The 18,322-nt window shown below is 38.0% G+C and overlaps 1 pseudogene; it reads right to left on the reverse strand.

The window, feature by feature from the left end:
• Window positions 1-7,997: 7,997 nt before the first annotated feature.
• Window positions 7,998-14,495, reverse strand: LOC120440714 (annotated as a pseudogene).
• Window positions 14,496-18,322: the final 3,827 nt, after the last annotated feature.

Below are 18,322 nucleotides of genomic sequence, written 5' to 3' on the forward strand. Positions count from 1 at the left end.
GTTGGAGTAGGGATGCATCTAAAAGCTGCAGGACAGTAGCTCTCGAGGACTGGGATTGGGCACCCCTGGTTTATAAGGTTGGGGAAACCTGCAGTCAGCTGAGACTGAAGAAGCCACTTGGATGAGTAATGAAACATTTCTCCCACTGAAAATGCTACGTCCAGATGAACAGAATCAACTTTAATAAAGACAGTAAATAAAGACCAGCATGCAATTCATATCATTTGTTCCTTTTAACCAGGACAGCCAGCAGGAGGACGGAGACAATTGGAAGGATAATGTAAACCACCAGCTCCAAACTTTCTGGAAATCCTAATTCCAGTCCATAAACACTGTTGTCCTAGAGATCAGCAAAGAAGAATTCATGATATATTTGTCAGCACTTTCAGAACTTCCATATTCATCTATAAGCCCTAACATTCATGTAAGAGATGTGCAAATTAATGCAGACTGCTAATGATGTACAGGTAAGAAATGTACCTTAGATCCCAAAAAAAAAAACAAACTTTGATTTTATTCACAATAAAACATTAAAAACAAATCAAATGTTTAAACTGAAAAAATGTACCATTTAAACAAAAAACGGCCCTCATTCACTAACAGCGCATAAATTATGTGTCAGAATGTTTCATTTACAAATTGTTGAATTATTACAGTTTGTATTTTATGAAACCTGTCTGTCTCGTAGAAGAATACTACTACTGCTATAATAATCCATCCAGCCAGCCAGCCAGCCATTCTCTTCCACTAACCCTTTTCAGGGTCGCCGGGGGGCTATCCAGGGCAAGAGTCGGGGTACACCCTAGACAGTTAGCCAGTCTGTCACAGGGCTAACACATAGAGACAGACAGACTTTCGCACTAAGATTCACACCTATGGGCCTTTTAGAATAACCAGCAGCTGTTTCTGCAGTGAGATAACATTGATTTCATTTTAGATCAAGCTGTCCCACCTGCAAATCTGCAGTGCTCATCACTCATAACCCTGAGACGATTTGATCCGGAAACAAAGGGTGATTCTCCAGCCCTCCACCTTTGCGATAACAACGTGTGAAGAAACGTGTGCTTCTTACGTCCACTCATAGTGTCCCTAATTCCTGTTGCCTCACTCACTCTAGCAATTAGTTAATGCTGCCTGGATGACCCATAACCCTGCATTTCACAGAGTTACATGTTACATATAACTGGTGAAAATTAAATCAGATTAACTGAAAAAATGAGTTGACTTAAATAAAAACTTTAATTTAACTGTAGCATAAAAGTATTTATTAAACATAACAGCTGCAACTTTGAGCTTAATGTAAAAATCTGTTTCCTTAACAACCAACATCTGCTATCATCAAAGCAGCAGAGGAGCCAGTAATTCATCTTAAGGTGTTATTCCAACAGATGTTGGCTCTGCAGCATCAGTGCTGGAATAACTCGTATCTTAAAATTATAACATTTAATTTAAAAACAAGGATACACAAAAATAAGCTAGGTGAGGAATGTTTCTTTCTTTCAGTATTATTATTATTATTAGTAGTAGTAGTGGTTGTTATCTGGGGGAACTTTAATATAAAGGATTACTGCTCTGATGTTGAAGGAGATCCTGTCACCCAGTCATATGACTCTCTGCCTGCTGGTCCAAACCTCATCCAGCTGCTATCCAGTAGCCCCTGCATGATGCTGAGGTGTGTGTGATTGCAGTGATGATGTTGGATGGTGAAATATATGTTTACAGAGTAAAGACTGGCTCGAGCTGTTGGTCCGGATGTTTCGGGAGTAAACAAAGCTGAGAGCAGGGAGGAGATGGCTGGTGATTGGGGGGGAGGAGGGTGTTTGGAGTCTGGTGAAATGAGTAAAACTGGGGTCAAACGGTTGGTGGGAGGGGCCACATGCTAAGCAGCTGCTCACATGCTCGCACATGCAGGCTTTATACTCCAGCCGGCCTGGAGTATTAAGTATAACAATATTAAGTATATTTGAGTGTGTGTGAAAAGCTTGGTTACATAAAAAGGCGGGGCTTCTCCTTACATCAAACCTCAGACACATGGACATACTCGAGAAATAAATCAATCTGAGAGTGAAGTTACGCACCTGTTACAAATTATTTGTGTATTACTATTTATTGCTACAAAATTATAAAACATTCATGCATTTATCTATTTTCTTAATCATTTGTCCGAACATAGGGGTGTTTTTAGAAATATTTGCTAATTTAGTAAAAGTGTAAAATAGAATTCCCTTATTTCCAAAAGCTTTGTCAGCCTTAATTCAGGCCATTTTTACAGCCGTTACAACTTTAAGTCTTCTTTGACAAGCTTTGGACACCTTCATGTGGGCAGCATCGACACCAGCATCACATGTGAAAATCCTCTCAGAGTCTGTTTCAGACTTCACAGATGATAAGAAGTCTTGTGTCCCCTGGAGATGAAGCCTGACTTTCAACCCAGGTTTACAAATCCGCAGACTCGTTGCTCAGTCTGGTTTAAATCCTCAACAGGCCTTCAGTCAGGGGATATAAAGCAGCCATCAAGCTCTGACTGATGATGGTGCTTATACAGATGAGCATGAGAGTGATCACTTTGAATTTAATACACCTGAGCAACTCTTTGTTCTAGAATGTCGCACCTGTGTGCTTATATACAACTTTTTTGGAGCAAAGTATCATTAAATATTCTGTTTCATTTTCAAAGAGATTTTCCTAGTCTGTCAATTCAGTTGAATTCAGTTTTATTTATATAGCACTAAATCACAGTCATTCACAGTTGCCTCAAGGCGGTTTATACCGTAGATCCTAGCATGATGGATGCTACAGAGTTTAATGAATAAAAACTTAGTGACAGTCTGTGGGTCTCTTCAGTATTATTAAGTAGTAAAAGTTGTGAATTTCAAAAGTATCCCATTACATTGTTACATTGGGACATTACATTATTATGCCTTTGTGTTGTCTCATATGCTATATGAGTACTATAGCATAGGTATAGAAGTACCACCTATGTGATAGATATATTAATAGATTTTATGTTAATAGATTAAATATCCTAATACTTAAGTAAAGCACCTCAAGTACATAAGTAGGAGACTTCAACCTTAAAAACTCCCCTGTGTCAAGGCTTCATTCACAGAACTGGACGTCGTAGGGAACGCTCGCTCGCACCCGAGCATTTTGTGGCATATTTTGACCTATTTTGGGCCATTTTCGTGTTGCTTTGGGGGGGGGGGGCTGGTGAACTCTGAATGACCTATTAAATAAAAGTGTAATATCCTTGACACCGTAGCAATACAAACGATGATTTTACCAGCACAAAAACCGACACAAACAGAGCACTAACCACCTAGTATACTTCATTTTATTTTTGGGGGCAAGGGGGTCGTGTTCAGACTGGGCTGCTCCGGTATATACCGGTAATGGTGGTCACAGGAACAGAAGACAATCAATTGGAGATAGAAGGCATGATTTATGAAATGAGTAACAGAAATTTTGGAGCATTTGAAATTTAACTTGTATTATTAATACATTTTAAAAGAAACAGGATTGTTCTTAAGTTTAGACCATCTCTGTGCTACCCCATTGCATGTGTCTCACTGTACACGATTTTTTGTGGTTTTCTTTTTCTCTCAGGTTGCTGCTTGTGGAATTTGGAGCTGTGGAGATTTGAGCTGTGCTCCTACAGTGCATGTTGAAGGTACCAAATGCTTTCATATTATTTACTCTTTCCTTAATACGCAATTTTACATTTTGAATTCTCTTATTTGGTCTTTTAGGTTATAAATGTGGTGTTGTAAGCTTTGCTCTTTAAGTGTATCTAAAAGGTACCAAATTCTAAAACACTTGAGACTTAAACACTCAATTCCTGGTCTGAGACGCTCATATCCGTGCATTTACAGTCATTGTCTTTGTACTTTCAAAACATGGGGTGGTCTTAGGACTCATCTAAGTCGTGCACATGTTGCTAAGCCCTCTCACACTGTAGGAACATGTTATTTTGACTTGTCCTTCTTGTCCTGAAAGCCACATATCAACAAGCAGAGAATGCTTCCTCCAAATTAATAAACATCTCAAGAGGTTTGAGACAGTAGATTGTGTTTATCAAAATTGTTATTTCAAAACTAATGTATATGGTACTTTCCAGACACAAGAGTAGAAAACATTCATACATGCACGCTAAGAGATTTCAAAAATGAAATAGTGAAAAAAGAACTGAATTTACAAGTAAAAATGATCTTTCTGAGGAGTCTGCAGATTAATGTTGTTGAGCCAGAGGAATATGTTCCAGAGGAAAAAACAAAAAAAACCTTTCAATATATTCCACTGCTAAAGTTATTGGAGCAGTTACTTCAACGTGAAGATATTGTTGGAAAGCTAGTTGACATATAATCTTTATGGGAATGAGTTTGTAAGCTTCTCATTCTCTAACACAAAATAGTGCTTGCTTGCAACGTGTTGCCCCCTAATGGCAGAAAACTACACACTGTCACTTTAAATATTGGAATAAAATCTGCTTTGCCCTTTAGTATATTTTGGAAAAGCAGACATTTGTGAAAGCAGGTGTCTGCTGTGCATCCAGTTAAAAACCATACATCTAGATTGTCAACTAGAAGGCTACGTTACATTACTGTGACATTGCTTCTACCTGCAAGTTGTGAAATGAGGATTATAAATTCATCCTTATGGGGAAAAAAGCATGTTTAAAATTACTTAGAAACAATTATGAATTGGTTAAACAACAATAAAAATTGACTTTTTAAGTTTGTGTGGGTCTCTACAAAGATCAAAACAGTAATTGCCCTGCATGTGTTGTTTTGTTTAGAGTTCCCAAAGTGAAGTGAAGTGAAGTGTGAATGCATCCTTCAAGCTGTGATTATACCTGAATGAGAACCCTCAAAATATAATCAAAGAGTACATGGTAAGTAAAATTTTGACTGTCATAATTCCCAGAGTTTTGTAAGTTGAAAAATTAGCTTACTAATCTTTAAATTAGCTTACAACAATAAAGTGCATGGGAACTACTAGGATTTTGTTTCCATTCACTTAAATTGTTTTATGCTAAACTAAAGAAAATAACCCTGGTCAGCACAATATTAATATTATTATTAATAATAATATTATTACTTTGGCACAGGTCCATCTGAGTGAGGTGTAAATTAACTCTTCAGTCAGTGTAGAGGGCAAAGTACTCACCACCTGTTGTGTAGCAGGTAGCATCCAGCTGCTGCTGGATTCCAACCCTTCATCTTACAGCCATTTTATTGTTTTTGTTGTCCTTTCCGTTACAACTCACACAACTATTGAAAATGCCCCCTCCTTGGCCAACTTGGTTATTTACTCCAAAGTCACATTTTATCTCAAGAGGGTTTGAGATTTGCTGTTTGCCCTGGGAATGTTCGCGAGAAAAATGTGCTCATAGGGTGTTTCATTAGCATTGTGCGGCTGTACACCACACATGGTAGGGTCACCCACAAGTGTCAGTTTTTTAGTTTTGTTTTTGTCATTCGGTACGTGTGCGGTCTGGCACTCTCTCAGCCGTTTGAAACTCCTGCCGTGTGAACCGGGCTTAACGGTGTGCACCGCTGCATGCTCCTTCTGCCCAGTCCATGTTTCATTTCTCTTCTTCTTGGTCTTTATTTGGTGATAGTCTTAAATCCACACTTTTCTTTGGTCTGTTCTCCTCAGTCTCATTCAGGGATCTGTGTAATTATGGTAGTGTGGACCATTTAACTAAAATGGAGTGACTAGACAGATGATGGGATGACCAAAATACAACGGATTTAAAATAGATCTTGCAGGATCTTCATGATGTGGCGAGCAGGTGTGCACTTTTGTTTGGGCTAATCAACTGCCTCAATCTGAGTCACCCAAAGCCACTTTGCTACACATTTGAGTTCTTCCAGAAGGTGCTCATGGGACTGGAAGACAACAAACTGTCTAACAAAATACACGTGCTGAAGAACAAACTCTGCCAAAAGGAGACACAATGACTCTTCCAGATCGAAATGTCCCCCAAAATAAGTGCTCTGTTTTCTTGCTGACTAAAAGTTTTACTGTTTAAAAGTTTATAAATATATATATGTTGATCCTTGTTTGTAAATATTTTGTCATAGCTTTTAATATTTAAGAGATTTACTGAATGCCATTTTTCTTTTGATTGTGGAAAAGAAAACCATAATTCAGAAACTGAGTTTTTTGAACTGGGGACAAAATTACCCAGATGGATATATTTTCTTGTTTCACAACATTTTCTTCGGTTTGAGTTGCTGTGGTAAATCTGCAGATCTGACTAGAATCACAAGTTGTTGTATTGAATTTGACATCTTACGGCACACTACAATGTCACTTTGTTGAAACTCGAAAGTTGTTTCCAATGTTTAAATTTTGGTCATGCACTTTAACCATTTAATATTGCCTTATGCGGTGTTGTTCCCTGTAGAAGTTTTGCCTTGTTAAGGCTTACCATAAATAAAGTTGTTGATGCAGCACCCTTTTTTTGCATTTACACTTCATGTAAGCTTTGGTGTAAGAGTTCTCTATTGAAGTGCAAGGATCTTGAATGTTACAAATGTTAACGTGTGAGCAAGTGTAAAAAGGTTCTTGAGTTGTCACCTGTACTCTGTAGTTAAGTGTTAGACCTTTGCTGAAGACTTCTGAAACACCTAATTACAATGTATAGATGACAACTCAGGAACCTTTGTAGACTTGTTTTGTTGATACCTAAACATTTAGCATATAGATGAAACTATTCATTAAATCATTATTAATCAAATTAATTAGGTCCAAAACACAATCTAAATGGTGCCATTAAATTCAAATTAATATTGTCAATTGAACCTAAAGCAATACAGTTAATAAAATGAACAAAGTGTTTAAATTCTAATTAATTTTGTTAAATAGTAACAATGAAAGGAAAGCTGTTGCTTTTATAGAACAATTTCACTTCTGATATACATCACCATTGAAATTACAGATAACAACCATATTGATTTATGTTTAATTAACCAGGTTTTGTGGAAAAGATTGCCTTAACTTTGTCAATTAAATCCAACGTTTTATTTCTTAGAGTGTACATTCTTTTTTTTCTTTTTTTTACACTTTAAATGCCAGTTAGGTTATATATAACCAGTAACATTTCAGATAAAACAGTGATAAACTCCTAATGGTTTCATAAATCTTCGTATTTTTTTTTCCATATGAGCATCGGGGACAAGGCTGTCTTGCAATTGTTGAGGTCACTAGTGTGTGCCCCATTTCTTCCAGGATCACTCTTCATTTGTAGGTTTTAGTGGACTCCTACTACTGTGAAGTGGTTTTCATGGGACAAAGTTATTGTATTCCAAGATCTGGGAGATTGTAGAAATGAGCAGTGATGCCCTTCTTACCATCTTTCCAGAAATATAAGTGATCTGGAAGCTGTTAGGCTTACTTACAGCAGCAGCACTTTCTGCACCTGCATAAACTCCAGGATACATTTACTAACAGTGTTTGTTGCTGTATGTGCTGCAGCTTTGAATTTTTTTTTTTTAAGTTAATATTTTGGCTATGGTGTCTTGTTGTGAAATGTACTAGAGTAAAAGTGTTTTTAGCATGTGCTTTAAAGATAAGTTTGTCTGGGAAACTCAAAGCTCAATAGTCTGTATCAACAGAAATTCACTGCAGCCTATGTAATATTTGATGTGTCATGATTTATTCTACTCTATCTTGCAAATACATATTTGTGTGGCAATGTCATGCACAACACACACAACTATTAGATCCTTAAGATCAAACCTGTGTCATTCTTTTGGTCCACTGCAGTGTAGTAGTCCAAAAAAAGAAGAAGTGAAGTGGCCACAAATGGCCAGGATAGAGGCCAGAGTGTTAATGTTTAAAATGTATAAAAATATTATTGATTACAATTCTTTACTGTTAATATCAACAATAAGCTTTTTATTTTGATATTACAAGTATAAAAAAATGCTGTTACATTTACATTTAATGCTGTTACACTGTAATCATTTATTATAAGTATGGACATGGAATCAAGTGAACAACATTTTGAAATAAGTTTAATTGGAATTTTGTACTATGCAAAAACAAAACAAAAAACAACAACGACATATTAAACAAACAAACAAACAAACAAACACAGCCAGTGCCCTCATTTGTCCATTACATGTCAAACATAGCACTGACCTTTAGTCCCTGCTCATCAGCACATGCTTTCAAAAAGAGCTCCATGTCCTCTGCAAACTGAAAAACAAAGAGGAACAAGTCCCTTGCTCCAGTGTCTTCTTCCTCTGACATGTCTCTTAAGACCCTCTGCTGGTCCCCTTGATTTAAGGACAGATATTTTGGCATTGTTACGTGTCCACGGAAAAGTGCCTTATTTTGGACAACCCACTGCACAGCAGGACGCAGATCTTCAACAACTGCTGGCTCCTGTGACAGGCAAATGGGGATAAAAACTTAGCTATTTCTCTGTTGCAGAACAGTTTTTTAACAGTTATTTAAATGTCACTAACCATGTAATTACACTACTGTTTAAAGTGAATACTGACCTGACTGACTTCCTGGAACTTGCGCTTTTTCAGTCTGAAAATGGGCACGTGTTGTCCTTCAAGCACAGCTTTGGCTTCCTCTCTCCAGTGTGCAAATAGCTTGCCAGAGCTTAACAGAAAATTTTGATATTGTTAAGGTGTGTAAACTTTGACACAACATAGAACAGAAGTCAAAATATAAATACCTCCTTAGATCAAAGTTCTCCATCAACACCAAGCACCACCATTTACACAAGTAGGGCATGTCTGACTGTAAAATATTAATATGAAACATATTTAACAACTTTCAAAAGATTCAAGACTCCATTGCTGTCAAAGTAAATAGGATACTTACTATAGTATAGTCGAATGGTGCATCCAGTGCCACGTATAGAGCAGACTATTTGGAAGAAAAAATAAAAATGTCATTTTTTTAGAAGCTTAAAGTAGCTTCTGTATGAATCTCAAGAAGAGAAGAGAAAAATTACCATCAGCATGAAGATCCCACAGTCAACTCCATAGTCTTGGCTTGGAAAACCCTGTATTACATTCAAAATAAAGGCTCGTTAATAAAAGATAAGATAAGATAATTCTTTATTGTCATTGCACAGTCATACATAGTACAGTAGTACAATGAAATTGGAAAAACTGTCCACGTCGGTACTACATATAACACAACACGACACGATATGACACATCACAACATAACACAAACAACACAACACAGTATATTAACTTAGAAATAAAAAAGAAGAATAAGTGTTATGTGTATTGCACACTGTTATTATTGCACATTAATTATTATTGCACCTTGTTATAAATATAAATATTACTATTGTTATTGTTTTAAACATTGTTACCTCCCCCTAAAAAAAGTCCAGGCAGGTAGCCAATCAGGTCAGCTATTTGCATTGATTAGGGCTATTGCCCTGTTGTAAAAGCTGTCCTTGAGTCTGTTTGTTCGGGACCTCAGCAGCCTGAACCTCCTGCCAGACGGCAGCAGCTTAAACACCCGGTGTCCTGGGTGTGTACAGTCTCGTAGGATGCTGCGTGCCCTCTTGAGACAGCGAGTGCTGTACAGGTCCTTCAGGGAGGGAAGAGGATGTCCAATGATTTTTTGGGCCATATTGATGACCCTCTGGAGTGCCTTTCTGTGTGCTGTGGTGCAGCTGGAGAACCATACACCGATGCAATATGTCAGCACACTTTCAATGGAGCAGCGGTAGAAGACGGTCAGCAGCTCCTTCTTCAGGTCCATTTTTCTGAGGATTCTCAGAAAGTGGAGACGCTGTTGGGCCTTCTTTAAGACCGCAGAGGTGTTAGAGCTCCATTGGAGGTCTGTGTCTATGTGCACACCCAGAAACTTGAAACTGGAGACCCTTTCCACGCACTCCCCGTTGATGCTGACAGGCTGCAGCTCGGACTTCCTCCTTCTGAAGTCAACTACCAGTTCTTTTGTCTTGGTGGTATTGAGGTCCAGGTTGTTATCTACACACCAATCTGACAGCCTCTGAACTTCAGCTCTGTACGCTGTCTCATCTCCCCCTGAGATAATCTCTTAAAAATCCCTTAAAAGAAGACTAGCGTAATTCATATTATTCACCATACACTTAAACTAGCACATACCTTCAAGTCAAAGCTCTTTTTTTCTGACCACTGCCCGGGAATGATCTTCACTGCAAGATTCCTTTTTTTCAAGACAGTTACATTCACAAGTTAACAGACATCATCATGATGGGTGTGAAATGTTTATTGCTAATAGCACCAACTGTAACTACAGGCCTTAGGAACACGACCTCAACAAAACAGCATAACAAAATGAAAAAGTACAGTCACATGCTCACAGTTGGTCAAAATTAAGCATTATCAGCTTTAATTTCAGGTTGGCATATTTTACAAACTAATATTGAATGGTGTTTTATGTTAAACTAGAACATTTGAAGACTCTATTTATGTCTGAAACTCATCTAAAGACAGCATCGCTGACTTGATCAGAATGTGAAGATGAGAAATAGATTAAAATGTTGAAGCATCATGCTGATATAGTTTATAAAAAAAGCATGTGAGTGTACTGTATGTGTGAACACTCAAGATCAGCAGAACATGATCTGGGATGCACTTAACCTGGAACACTGAACAGGTTCCTGAAAACTCTGGAACAAACCAAAAATGCTTATAAAAATGTGACCTCAAAAGTGAAACATATTGTTGGCCACCAAATCCTGCCTTTGTGTATAATGGGTCAAGAAAGAGGATTTCTCTTTTAGGTGGCTTCAGTACCTAAAAGACAGTTAGCCATGATTTCAAACCTGAAAACAATGTCATTGCAAGCGATCATAATCAAAGACTTTTGAAACTGCGTCATAAAAGCTTGAATACATATCAGACACATAGCAAAATTCTAACAGTTTGTATGTGTCAAAAAACAAGACTTACACACAACTGGAAATGACCAGGTGTCCAGAGAGGGAGAACTATGATGTCCATCCTCTGAGCATCAGTCTGAAACAGAATTTTTTTTTAAGTATTCAGTATATGAGCTCTCACCAAAGTTATAAGAAAAATCATTTTGATTACTTCCTTGTTTCTAGGACGGTACACTTACAGGAAAGGACTGCAATGGATCACAGCCATAGGGTGCAAGCCAAGTCCGGGTGACATACAGATTTTCTATGTAAATGCTTATCCCCTAGAATGTAAAAACAGCACATTTAAAACAACAACTCATTAAATTAAAGCTTGACAATCATCATATACAACATACAGTACCTTTGACTGAACAATTTTAGTGATGAGCTCAAAACAGCCATTTCCAATCTGAAACAGAAAAAAAATCATCAAAAAAAAGATGAATGTACACTTTATTATTTCATATTCATAGAAACAACATACTTACAGTCGATTCCATTTGTTTGTTTAAACCCAGTGTCCAAAAATCTGCCCGCGTGAGGCATCCAGAAGACGTTTCAACAATCAGCTCATCTTTGGGTCTGCTGATGTCCAGAACATAGTTGAGCTAAAAAAAAAAACAGAGAGGTGTCATAGACTGTGGATGACAAAATCAGATAAGCACTAAAAGTTGCACTTTGCGACATCTGAAAACTTTAACATACAAGCTGCTGTTGGCCAGGGTGCGGTACAAAACACCATGATGAACGGCTGGGCAAAATGTTCTCAGGCTTTGTCAGAGCTTCGCACGGTGGTCCACACAGGTCAGGAAAAGTTGCATCTGTTGACCTTCTATTGGCTTTCTTGTTGTCAACTCTTACCTGAGGTTCTGTAGGGATGTTAACAGGTTTCAGACAAAACACTACATAGAATGCATATTAAATGTATACAAATGCAAGAAAAATAAGCACTATTTATAGAAGGAAATTCATTTGAAACAGCATGTAACAAATTCATTTATGAGCCCTCAACTTCAACTAGATAATGAATATAAGATTATTATTTCACCTACATATGACAATCACTATTCAAAATAAGAAATTTTACCAGTGTCACCAGACATTGAAGGTGCTGGGTTCAACACCATTTCTGTGGTTTCTCTGGGTTTATTGCACACCTGTGGGGCTAGAGACACAAAGAAAACAACAATATACACACACAGATAGGAACAAATCTAACATGTGAACAATGGTAGCGTTGTGGTCATGAGACAATGCATGTACTTACCTACGACAGCTTGACCCAGTGCCGACAATGAGATATTGATCTTTCCAAGTCGACCATGTCTTAGCTGCCTCTCCAGAAGTTTCTTGTTGGTGACAGTGTTATAATGATGAGTTATATTTCTCATCAGAAACACATGTGTGGATGGACTCATATTACTTAAAAAGTAATTGGTTTTCCTCATGTTTGCAAAGAACTGTTCAACAACTTGACTGTTCAGCCAGCCTTTCAGCTCTGGGACAAGTTCAATTCTGCGTAATTTGTCCTTGGGATCTTTTGTATTTCCCTCATGAAATCTGTCATACAGGACATAATGGTCAGATGATCCAGTGACAGGATGAGGATTTTCATTTACACCGTCCATCCTTTCATGTAGCCATGGAAGATTCACTTTCAGGCTTCCATCCTGTGCAGCCTTGACATTTTCCTCAGTGGGCTCAGCCAGTCGGCCTTCATGTGGATGAAATGGCAGTTTATCAGGAACCCGCAAATTGGTGTGTGCCACCAAACCCCTCGCAAAATTGTAAACACAGACGTTTGGCATGTGCTTCCAGGACAGGAGAAGGTCAGCAAAATCCCGGGGACTTTCAGCACGAAGATTAAATTTAACACTGTATACAATGCCATGTGGACATAGTATTACAGACCATCCTCCTGCAAGCAAAGATTTAAAAAGTTGTCTGTGATTGTAATTAAATATTTTAATGCTACTTCTTATAATCACTAAGTGATGCTTACCAGAGGCACCCCAAATGCTTTGAAAGACCTTATCATATGTCTGCCTGCTCTTCATCTTCTCCCTCAGTCTGGTGATGAGATCAAAGCGGGAACCTTTGGAGTCGATGTTGCATGCTTTACACAATTTTCTCACCACTCCAACCTGGCAGTAATTAGGGAAAACTGTAAATGGAACAACCCCAGAACTTTATGTCACATATTCTGAAAACTTCAAAGCAATGTTACCTTTTGTTTGGCGAGTTCATCCAACAGACGGTCTTCTGTGACACTGCTAAGCTTTGCTTCATGTGAAGAGCTTGTTCTTACTTTTTGAAACTCTGTGTTAAGCACAATGTCACTTGTTCGAGTTTCACTCCCGGTCCATGGTGCCCAATTCGTGTAACTTGGTGGTACTGAAAATGGATTCTTCATGCCGCCTACAGAAAATGGCATGTTTTTAATTACAATCTCAATTACTTTAAAACACTGAATGACTTTCCATAAGTTTTTGCCATCACTCACTTGGAAAAAACCCACGGCTTATCATTTCCAGGTGAATAGAGTTCCAAAAACCTTCAATGTCATGTTCACCATTGAAGTCCTCCGGGGCTTTGAGGTCACTCACTATAATAAATTGACTCATAAGAACATGTACATAATGTACACAATGAACTATAAACACAAATGTACATTAAACTTACCTGCTAACTTGAACACCCATTTTCTGTGTAAGTCCATAACTACCACAGGGGGTGAAACCCACAGTTTATGCAGGAGTACATGTATTCTGCGTCAGTCAAAGCCTCAAAATGGCAATAAGCATGAAAAATGGTATCCCTAGAAGGAAACTTCACCCTTCGTAAGCCCTCCAATGAGTCAATGACCCTTGAAGCGGATACATGGTTCTGTAATATGACAATAGGGTGAAGAAGACTGTGATTACACAGTTATTTAAATTTGGGCACCAACATATAATGACACAAACACATTTTTAAAGCAATCTTCAGATGAGTATATTTTATTTTTGCGATCCTCACCTGCAGATTTTCTCTCAAAAAAAGGCAGAGTTCAAGAGACAAAACAACGTGGTTGTCAAAGTTGTGAAGCCCATCTGTCCACTCCTGGTATCTGTAGACCATGTGGCACTGAGGACACGATCTATGGTGTGTTGAAACATCTGTTAAAGACAAATCACATTAATGTCAAAACATTAGTATAGGAACAATTATAACTAATAATTTCACACTGATATTTACTCTTATTCATTAAAACTTACTCTCAATCACTCCCATCATGCTGACAATCCTCGCTTTATTGGTAACTAGAACAGCCTCATCAAGTTTTGGGTGCTCTGGGCACACCTGGCACAACGTTTCACATGGAGAGAGCTGTTTCTGATGATCCATTTTCTGTGAGATGACATTTTCTGTAAGAGATCCAGGAATTTTTTTCTCTTTAAAAATATAGCGTATACTCCGTTCGACGGCACCATTGTCCTGGTCAGGACAGCTGTCCGATCAGCTGTTCAGAAGACTTCCTACGTTGGAATAGACGTCAGCGCGGACTTTCGCATGTCTGCCATTACCTGCCCAAAACCGGAAGTGACGTCATTTTCGCGGAAATGTAGTTTTTTTTACTATCAGGGCCTCTACACAACATCCACTGTCTCAAAAAGGCCCAAAACATCATTAAAGACACCTCACATCCTGGCCACTCCCTGTTTGAACTGTTGCCCTCAGGCAGACAGTACAGGGCAATCAGTGTAAGGACCAATAGACTCAAACACAGCTTTTATCCAACTGCAATAACACATCTGAATACTGCAAAATAATGTCCATCACGCCACTCTTGTGTTAATCCATTCGCGGTCTGAGGCATGTATGTGGGAATGTATGTGAATGTTTACTGATATGTCTTCTTAATATTTTAAGTATTTTGTTTATTTTATTTATTGAAATTTTATTGTTTTATTTATTTTCTGATATTGTTAGGGATGACGCAATGATCGGGGACCTTTCTTAATTTCGTTGTACCTGTGACAATGACAATAAAGTTTCTGATTCTGATTCTGAAATTATATTATCAAACTTCTGGCCACATAGCGCTGATATTCACTGCACATGCCCATATTAACCTTAACCAGAGAGGGTTTAAAAAAAAAACTCAACAACAATCTTTACATACCATATCTGCTTCTGCCGTGGCCAGGTGTTTTCATTTTTCCATTCCTCCCTGTATTTTTGCAGCCTTTTTTTTCTTTCTAGGAGGGGAACAAGCACTGTTGGTCAAAGGTGTACTGTCGTCCCAGACTTGCGCCGCAGTGTCGGTGTTTGTCTCCCTGTTGGCCATGCTGGTCATCTGTTGTCTTCCGGTATCTTCTCCACACGCGACCTTTCCTCGACCAATGAGATAAGCGGTAATCTGAATTGAAACTGGTGTTTTTAAAAGTTATCTTTGACTTTATGACTTTCTGTGTTGTTTCTGGGACGCTTAGAACTCAAATTGCACTGCTGGAAATAGTTTATTTTGATGCATATGCTGCTTTTTTGCAAATTTGCACTATAATATTTATTTTCGTTTTTCGTGCAGTATATAAAAATTGGTGTATTTCAAAAATAAAACTATGAAGATACTCAAAATAAATTTCCTGTGGTGGGAAACTATTTTGTGCAACTTTTTTGTATTTACAGTTTTGAGGGATAAGCCTCTTAAATTTCTCTAACTAGAAATATATGTTAAAAAAACAAAAACGATTTTCAATTTTTTTGTAGTTTATTGCACTTTTTTGCAATTTATGTAATTACTATGCACTTAATGCATACATATTATTAAAATTTGGGCTATAATGGTTGTATTGATGTATATCAACTTGAAATGCTCCCAAAATTGGCACTACAGCATGTAAAAATATAATATAAGCTCAGGCGGACTTGGTTCTATGGTAGGTCTTAAAGGGTTAATCCAGCTCTCTTACTTAAACCAGGCCCAGGAAAAAGCATATCTGTGTGTTTCTCTGCCATGGAGCACGATGAAAAAAAAAATTAAAATAAGAAGGAATGTTGTTGAAATGCAAAAAAAAGTGTCAACATGATCATTGTAAGAAAACTAGACGATTCCCAGAATTATGAAATTACTAACGGCAAATTTATTTAAGAAAGACTCTGTCCCAACCTTTGCGATCCACTTGCAAGTCACGTGTATCCGGTTACTGTGGAGGTAATATGGCGCTCCCCAGTGGCTGCAGTTTTGGATTTTTTTTAAATGAATGTGACCAACCTAATTGAAAACTGAATATTTCATTTTTTTCTATATTTTATTCCTGCAACTATTTTTGATGAATGATCCCATTTTATTCTCCTCCAAAGGGAGAAATTATGTAATTAATTTTGGTGAAAATCGGGTTAAGACTGCACTAAATGTGAAAATCAGTAAAAAAATAAAAATAAATAAATAAAAAATGTGCATCACCTGCAAACTTCACAACAGTATGACAGACCTTTGGAGACATGAGCCAAAGATTTCAGCCAATTCTGCTCCACTCATATTGATAAAAATGATAAAACCTATTATATTAACACATATATGTCATAGGTTAGGGCAGTGGTTCCCAAACTTTTTTTTGCCAGGCCCCCTTTTTTACAAGAAAAATGTTGCCCCCCCCCCAAACACATCCTCCAAACACACACACCCATATTTTGTTTACAAACTCCATTGCGGTTTATTTCACACCTCAAACATTTAGTAAACAATTAAGTAAATACAAGTAAACGGCAATAAATTACAGGTAGTAATAAAATATACTACTAACTCTTTTACGCTGCGTCCACACCTACACGGGTATTTTTGAAAACTCAGCTGTTTCTATGCGTTTGGGCCTTTCGTCAACACGTAAACGGCGTTGCGATTCACCGAAAACGGAGATTATTTAAAACTCCTTTTTTGCGTTTACGTGTGGACGAGGATTACAGAGTTCGTCACGCAACGTAAAAGGTATGTGCCTCTTTTCACGTCACGCTGTGCGCCACGTTATTGCTTACATGAGATGAAGTGCAGAATGGCAGATAGAGACAAAATACTGTTACTGTTAATCTGAGTATCTTCAGGTTTTACACGCTTACATATACACACGCAGTTACTGTCCCTCCATTTAGAAAGGCAGAGGCGTCACGGTGTAATTATTTTACGTGTAGTTGTTTTTTCCTGTGTAATAATATTCAACATTGCTGTCAATACATTTTTCAAAAAATGCGTCTCTGTGCAAAATGGGTTTAAACACATAAACAGCTGTGGGATACTGTTTGTCCGTGATTTGAACCGGGGGAACAAATTACGGCAGGATCAGCCTGATATTATTTGTATCCCACTGTAACTTTACTGTATAAAGAGCTAACATGTCCAAAATGTCAGGAGTAGTTAGTTATTACAAGAAGTGTTTGTGAACTAAAAATCAAGAATGTGGGATACTGTTTGTCCGTGATTTGGAGAGCCCAGCGCGTGCTCCCGACGCAGGGAAACTAATTTTGCAGGGGAGACCTACCTTGGCACTTGTGCAGGTGAAGCCAAAGGAAAGATATGCTTCACCATATTTTCCTGTCTTTGGCTTGGAAGGAAGTTGGTTTGGAAACATATTTGGCGATGCTTCATCTCCTGCTTTGCGTTTATGTGGGAGCCCCGTCAAAAACCTGTCCACAGTGTCCAAGCGCTTTTTTTTTTTTTTTCATACCGCGCCCCCCCTGCAATGGCTCTGCGCCCCCCCTAGGGGGCGGGCCCCACACTTTGGGAACCTCTGGGTTAGGGTCACATGACTTCACAGTGACACAAAAAGATTAATATACTATACTATATATTTCCATATTAACAATGCTGACATCAGCATAATCCATAGAAACCGCTGATGTCATCAGGATGATATAAACACACTTAATCTGGGAAAACTGCACACATCATCATATTGTAATAAAAACAGACTGATGTCAGCATGATTTAATAAAAGCATCATAGAACAGCAAAGTCTTTTGGCGGGACTTGTGCTTTCTGTTTGTATGTCACTGTTTAGAGAGATGTTCTGCAAATCTTCAGACTCATTACTCGCCTTTTAATTCTACTGGCCTCCACTACTAAACACTCGAAAGAATACTGTTTATCAAATTAGAGCTTTCACTTTGTCCTCTCAAAACGTTTAGATTCAGTGTCTGGTTTTGTTATCGCAACAGACCCCATCTGATGTAAACCTTTGTTTACAATAAACTTGAGACTAAATCTTTTGTCTAAATGTTTTGTATACAGACACAGAGTAAAAATGCACTTTGAAATAATGTGTATGTGACGTGTGAGGGGCTGGTTTCATCTGGTTGCTACACAGAAGAACACTTTATATTAATGTGTGGTAAAATTACACGTTTGTATCGATGCCAGAAAACAAATGACAAAACCTCAGC

This window comes from Oreochromis aureus, linkage group 1 (assembly GCF_013358895.1).
Source record: "Oreochromis aureus strain Israel breed Guangdong linkage group 1, ZZ_aureus, whole genome shotgun sequence".
Lineage (NCBI taxonomy): Eukaryota > Metazoa > Chordata > Actinopteri > Cichliformes > Cichlidae > Oreochromis > Oreochromis aureus.